This window comes from Ammospiza nelsoni, unplaced genomic scaffold (genome assembly GCF_027579445.1).
Source record: "Ammospiza nelsoni isolate bAmmNel1 unplaced genomic scaffold, bAmmNel1.pri scaffold_54, whole genome shotgun sequence".
In the NCBI taxonomy this organism is placed as follows: Eukaryota; Metazoa; Chordata; class Aves; order Passeriformes; family Passerellidae; genus Ammospiza; species Ammospiza nelsoni.
In genome coordinates, this window is record NW_026683192.1 from 1465500 (window position 1) to 1472289 (window position 6790).

Consider the following 6790-nt stretch of genomic DNA (forward strand, 5'->3'; position numbering starts at 1 on the left):
TGCTTTCAGTTGAGCCTGTGGTGGAGCTGCTGTGCTTGTAGTCAGCATCTAGATGGGGCAGGTGGCATATCTATCTTAGCTGGGACAGAAACAGAAGTACAGCCCTTGCACAGCATCCTTCTGCTAGGCTGTGCTAAGCTCACGGGCCTGTAAACTGGCCCTTAAGACCTAGGTCTCCACTCCTTGCCCAGATCCCCAGCCTCAGGGAGAAGGACTCAGGGAGAAGGAGCCATGGCTTTTTCTTCCATCAGACTCCATTAAGAAAATGTCAAGTTAAGCAGTTCATTAACATTTAAAATACTCTACAATGTAAAACCAAATATCCCCCTCCCCACAACAATCCCGTGCTCTCAGCGGATGCTCTGGTGAAGAATACTGCTTATGGCACTGTTTGCCTTCTCTTTCTTCTTCTTTATGGGGTCCATCTCCAAACAGCTCCAGACCTGCACTGTTTTATCAGCAGCTGCTTAAGCCACTGATGTACCATCAGGACTCATGGTCAGGTTCAAGATTCTATCAGTATGACCTGAGGAGGAGAAAGAATGTGCAATCAGGGCTGAGCTGATCAGCACATGCACATTTACTCCTGTATGCTCCCATGAGCCCTGCCAGCTTTCACAGCTGTCTCCCCAGTGGCTGTGGCAGCATGATTTCAGACCCCAAGCATACACTTGGATCAATGGTATCTCTTCCACAGCCCCGTGGGCATGCCTTACTCCTAGCAGCATGGCCCCGGATACTGTCCTGTATCAGTGATGCTGCAGGCTCCAACCAAGGAGTGCAGCTGTCTTCAACCTCCAACAGCCCCCCCACCCAGGCCCTGTCCACCTACCTTGCAGCTCTGCAACCTCGTTCATTCTTGGATACTTCCATATAACCAGCTGATTCTGTGCAAAGCCATGGCCTGAAATGAGCTCCTTGTAGTTTGTGGACCATAGGATAGAAGTCACCTGCAAAGAGGCAGTAACACAGGTGAGACAAGGTCCTTGTGCTGATGCTCACCGCTCGGAGGCGAGCATGGTCCCCCTCCTTCCCCGTGCCTCTGGGCCTGAGGAGCCAGCAGCTCTGTGTAGGTGTGCTGCCAGAAGGTGTTTGTCTCCAAGCTGATGTTCATCTCTCACCTGGAAACGGGTATCAACAGCACTGAGGTGGGTGCCAGAACACACGTTCCAGATGCCTGTCACTAGTGCCACCTCCAGTGGCTGGAACATTCATCTGCCATGGGCACCACGCCACAGCCTGAGAGAGGAGAGTTCATTTTAAAACATACAAGAGGCAACCTGCACCCAGCCAGTGCTGCATGCCTGCCTTGCACTCACATATCCGCCTGTGGCAGCTCTGTGCTCATCTTGACAGCACCCTGGTGCTGAGTGAAGGTCTGTAGAGGAGCAAAGTCTCCATCCCCACCTTGGGTGCATGGCCAGACATTCACAAGACTGTCATTGCCTCCACTGGCCAGGTAGCGGCCATCCAGAGACCATCTGAGTCCGCACACCTCGTGTGTGTGGCCAGCAAGGGTGGCCACGTGATGCTCAGCCACTCGGACATCGTGGTGATGGATGTGCCCAGTCCGTGCACCACTGCAGAGAGAAGAGAAGGCTTGCAGGGTCAGGCTGCACATTTTCACCCAAATCCATTTTTGTTGTTGCAAGACTGCTATACCTGCCACTGGGTTTCAACCAGTGTTTCCAGCAACACAGGTCTGTTGGTGTGAGTGAAACACCCACACAAGCTCTTTACAGCTTCAGCACAAATTGCAATACAGGAAAGAGGCCTTCTCCTCACAGCCCCAACAGATAAGGCTGAGTAAGGATCCCAAGCCAGGACAAACTTCTCTCTGCCATCCCTAACCCATGCCACACATAGATTGAGGGATAGGAGTTTGCAACAACTGGAAACTGCCCTTGACCCACTGCTTTACCTGGAGAGGATGTAGCTGTTCCAGCTGAGGGTTCCCACACGGGCACAATGGCTGATCGTGGTTCTGCTTGGTTTTGATCATGGAGACGTTTCTGCTGCTCAATGTCCCATAGCTTATAGGGGCCTGAGTAAATATATGTATTGCAGTAAAAGATCTCTGTATTGTAAAAGTGACCCTGCCCTGATTCTAGTTATTGTAAATGGGCTGCGTCTGCAATGTCCTTGATTGGGCAGCAGCTGTAGCCCGTGGAGGTAGCTGGGATAAAAGGGGGTGCGGCATTCAGGGAGAGCTGGAGAGGAGTCCTGAGTGAGAAGCAACAACAACACTGCTGTGAAGAGCTGCTGTGAAGAGCTGCTGTGAGAAAACCACGCAGAAGGTATGAGACCCTAGAAATACGATATACAACAATATAAATGCAACAATAGCTGGAAACGCAAAGCAAAAAGTTCTTCAGAAGAAACCCAATCCTGTTTCTATGCCCTAGGAACCTCGCTGCACAGGCTCTGGCATTCAGCTTTCTCAGAGAAAATGTGTATCTCATGACTATAGCACAGAAGGTAACGCTGCTTATCAAAAAACCCGCCACACCAAACCCTGCCTTGCACACTGGGCAGTTCCACCCCACACCAGGGAAAACAAGTCAGGTGCATGGCATCCTTCCTCTGCCAACCAAGGTTTTGTCCCCAGGCCCCACAGTTCTGTCAATCCCTTGAAAACACCTCTAGTTTTACTCCTGCATTCACCTGAATCTCAGCACTACTTGTGCCAACAGCAAGGTAGTCTCCATCTTTAATCCATGACGCAGAGGAAATGTAAATATCTGGATGCTCCATCTGCAGCAGGGGGATAGTCTCCCTAGTAGCGTGATTCCACAGATAAACAGTGTTGTCCAGAGCCACTGCCAGGAAGTTCTGGGAGCTCCAGTCTATGAGATTCAGATCTACAATTTGAAAGAGCAATGCAGGTCACACCATGCTTGGCTAGAGAGCCCTGCCCTTCACCCGTGCTGCTGCAGCAGGTGTGGGTGCACATGTGCACACACACACGTACAGGTGAGGAGCAGCCTTCTGAGTGTCACTATGCCCAGCTGCTGGGGCCAGGTACCCTGCTCCAAGGCACCTACACAGTGCCCTAGACCACTGTCCCTGTAAGGCTACACAGGGACACTCCAGAAGGGGTCTGTGCTAGCCTGGGTACACAAAATAATACAGACAGCCCAGTTACACTGTCCTAGGAACAGCAATCCAGTGCAGAATGTTCTGGATGCCCAGCACTCAACCCTGTAGCCTACTTACAGTAGTCGTTGAACATCTCTGGTGCATCCAAGACCCGTTCTGGCTTTGAGGGAATATTTCTGCTATTCTTCCTGCTGAATCCAGGTGCCATTTTCTGACTGTAGAGCACTTAAAGGTTATTTTGATAGCCTGTGTGCAGGGGAACAGGTTTGTTAACCTGAGTTAGTTTCCTCCCAGCTGAGTGCTGCTCACCCAACTAGGAATCCCTTGGAGTGAAAATAAAGTCCTAAGAGAAACACTCACAAGCCTGCAGTGCACTAAAATCACGGGCAGTATGAACTGCTGAACAGGGGTGAGCTACAATTTCCTCATTCATGGAAACAAATTTAACAAACACTTGGGTTTTTGAATCCCATTATATTTAGTTGCAGTTTAAGCTAGAAAGTGCAGAGACTTTGGTGCTCTTACAGACTTCATGAAGGTTTGGAACCTGCAGTACAGGTGACTGTCACCGACATCTTTTCATAAAAATCCTTTCTTTAGGATTTTTCTCCCTTCTGAGAAGCTGTGGCCTCAGCAACAAAAGGTAAACAATGGTTATCTGCTGCTGGGGAATGCAACAGGTGGATGTGTGATTGGTCTCAGGTGGATGTTTGGATTTACTGACCACACAGCAGAGCTGGGTCTCACCCTCTGCTGAGACACAGCCCTTTGTTTATTCATTCTTTTTCTATTCTTAGCTTAGCTAGCTTCTGAGAACTTTCCTTCTATTTCTTTTAGTATAGTAACAATGTAATATATATCATAAAATAATAAATCAAGCCTTCTGAACATGAGGTCAAGATTCTCATCTCTCTCTTCACCCTGAAGACCTTTGCAAGCCCTGTAACAAGTGACCAACTGGCAGTCATAGCACCTCTCCTAAATAAATTCACTGTAACTGTTATGCCCTCCCTCGACCTCAGGAACCTTAAGAAAGGAGACTCCAGCCTGTACAGCTCTCAGAAACCAGTTGATTTCTCCTGTGACCACACACAGAGCCTCTGTGTTGCTGTTCCCCTGACCTGATCTCTGCTGCTGATTCAGCTCACACAGACTCTGTGTCATACCTTCTGGAGCATTCTCTAGTTTTCCACTGAGGTGGAGGATCTTTGCCTCTTCTACATCAAAACCATTCAGATGCACTGCCCAGGCTTTCTGTTGCTCCTACAGAGACAAATCACCCTCAGTGCAATGCATTGAAAACAATTTCCACACTGCAATTTAAACAGACACCTAAGTCCCCTTCTCTTAGAATCTGAAGATGTTTGACTGTGGTGCAAGGGTCAGTCACACAGAGGCAGGTCAAAGCAATTTTTCCTCAGACTTTCATATATTGTCCTGCTCACATTTTCACACAATGGCAAATTCACTGTTATTGCTAGTGGGAAAAGCCACAGCCACAAAGCGACCAAATGCTTCATAAAGAGATTTCAGAACACAGTGTAAAACATTCCAGAAGTGTTCCTGGTGGAGACATTGTCCTAGAATAGCTACCACCAGTAGTTTCACTTTGTATAGGCTTATGGCTTTGTGTTTTTGTTGCCTGCTACATTTTAACACCTCATTAGTCAAAAGCTAAATTTTGCTACCAGAAGCAGCATAGGCTTAGAGTGCATGGCAGTCTCTACAGCTTCAATCACATCCTAGGCTCCTGAAGCCCAGAGCTGCAAGTAGTGATGGTTGGGACTTGTCAGTCCCGTGTGCCCACTTGATAAAACCTATTGTTCACTGCTCTGTAAAGGGGCAGGAAGGAGTAGCAGTTGTTTAAGTAATTGTAACTTAGCAACATGCTCACCTTCTTGGTAGGGGAATCCTCAGCAGGGTCATTCTTTTTGCTTAGGAGGAAATTTGCCATCTCCATCTGCATAGTGCTGCGGTTGGGAATGTAGCGATCTCCCCCAGCCTTTTTGGGGGTGCTTTGAATTTTGGATCAAGATTTACCTGCATTCACATATGAAAATATTGTCTTACAGCTATTTAACAGCCTGTATTAGAGCTTTCACGGGAGTAAACCCAACACTCTTCCACATCACACTCACCAGACAAGTAGGACTCTGAGGTCTCATGCCACCCAGTCACAACTAACTTATATTTTCCTCCCTGCCACCAAGTTGGTTAGGGACTGTGTGCACTTGGGTCTAGTGCAACAATTCCAGAGTCCAGAGATAAGGGGAAGATACAGAAATGCTCACAGGATGTAAAGCTGTCAGCTGACAGTCCTGCCCACACTCGTCCTAGCATACAGCTGTGCCAGCAAGGCTCAGCTGGGCGGACAGCAGCTCGCCAGCCCCAGTGCTCAGAGCTCTGCCCCTCATGCTGACAAGGAGGTGGGTGGCTGTCAGAAGCACAGCCCACCTCCTCCTGCCTGAGCAGCAGCCGGTAGGGCAGCATGGCAGGGAGCCCAGAGCCCCGTGGCTACGGACAAGCAGCCTGGACGAGGCTCCCGCACTCAACCTCTGCTGCTGGTGGCCGGCGCTCACCGGGTGTCTTGGATGGCGCCTGGCTGGAGCTGTGGGAGCGACTGGCCGGCTTCATGTGCGACACGCCGACGGGGCTGGGCCCGGGGCCGCTCTCCTTGGCCTTGCGCTGCCATCGCACAGGCGGCGCGTTCGGGATCAGCGTGTCCAGCTTCAGCAGCCCGTGCAGGTCCGCCTCCAACAGGAACTGCGCCGTGGTCCTGCGGGCGGGCGGGGTTAGCCGTACCCACCGGCCAGGCTGAGCCTACTCTGACAGGCCCCGCTGGCCTCCCCACGACCGGACCATGCAAGCGCTCCGGCCGCTCCTCCCTGCCAACGCACACCCCCACTCTCCCCAGCCGCTCCTCAGGACACTCCATCAGTCGATACGCCCTCCCTCCGCTCCTCGGGGCTCCTTGATCAGCTGGCACCCCTTCCAGCTGCTCTTTGGGGCTCTCTCGAATAAGCGACATTCTCCCTTCCCCTGCCTTTCAAGGGCAATCTCGTCCCTGCTCTTTCTCTTCCCCACTGTGCTTTGCCTCTGCCCTGTGCCCCTGGGGCTGCTCTTGGCCAGGCAGCCTCAGTGGGAGCCAGCACTGGCTGCAGCCCCAGAGGGCCCCCCAGGACAAGGCCCAGAAATTAGGAGGCCAATGAAAGCTCTGGGCAGCAGCAGAACCCTCAGCAGAGTTCTTTAAACAATCATGGACTGGCCACACCTACACTGCAGCCTCACTGGCAATATTTCCTATGAACAGTAGACTTTCAAAAGAAGCTGTTTGAGGGAACGGTGAACTAAACACTCACTGTCTTCTCTTCAAGTAAGTCCAAATTCGGGCGGAAAATAAGATGAAGATAAGCTCCAAAACAAGCAGGCCTGCTGGGAACCCCAGCCAGCAGCCTGTTCCCTGACAGAAACCCCTTCTAAGGCCCTTCTGGGCATCAGGAACATGTGCTGTGGTTCCAGCTGCACCTGTGGGAGCAATGGGGAGCGTCAGCCCATGCTGTGCTGCACTGCTGAGCTGGCAGCATGGTGGATGCGGGCAGGACGTTCTCCTTTCCCCCAGAGCTGGGGCCTGCAGGCACCTTGCCGCCCCTTGGCACAGGCTGTGCCACCCAACAAAGCCCAGCAGGCCGGG

At 51.3% G+C, this 6790-nt stretch overlaps 1 pseudogene; it reads right to left on the reverse strand.

Annotated features, from left to right (window-relative positions):
• Positions 1–350: 350 nt before the first annotated feature.
• On the reverse strand, positions 351–6472 carry LOC132087201 (cell division cycle protein 20 homolog; annotated as a pseudogene).
• Between the last annotated feature and the right edge of the window lie 318 nt (positions 6473–6790).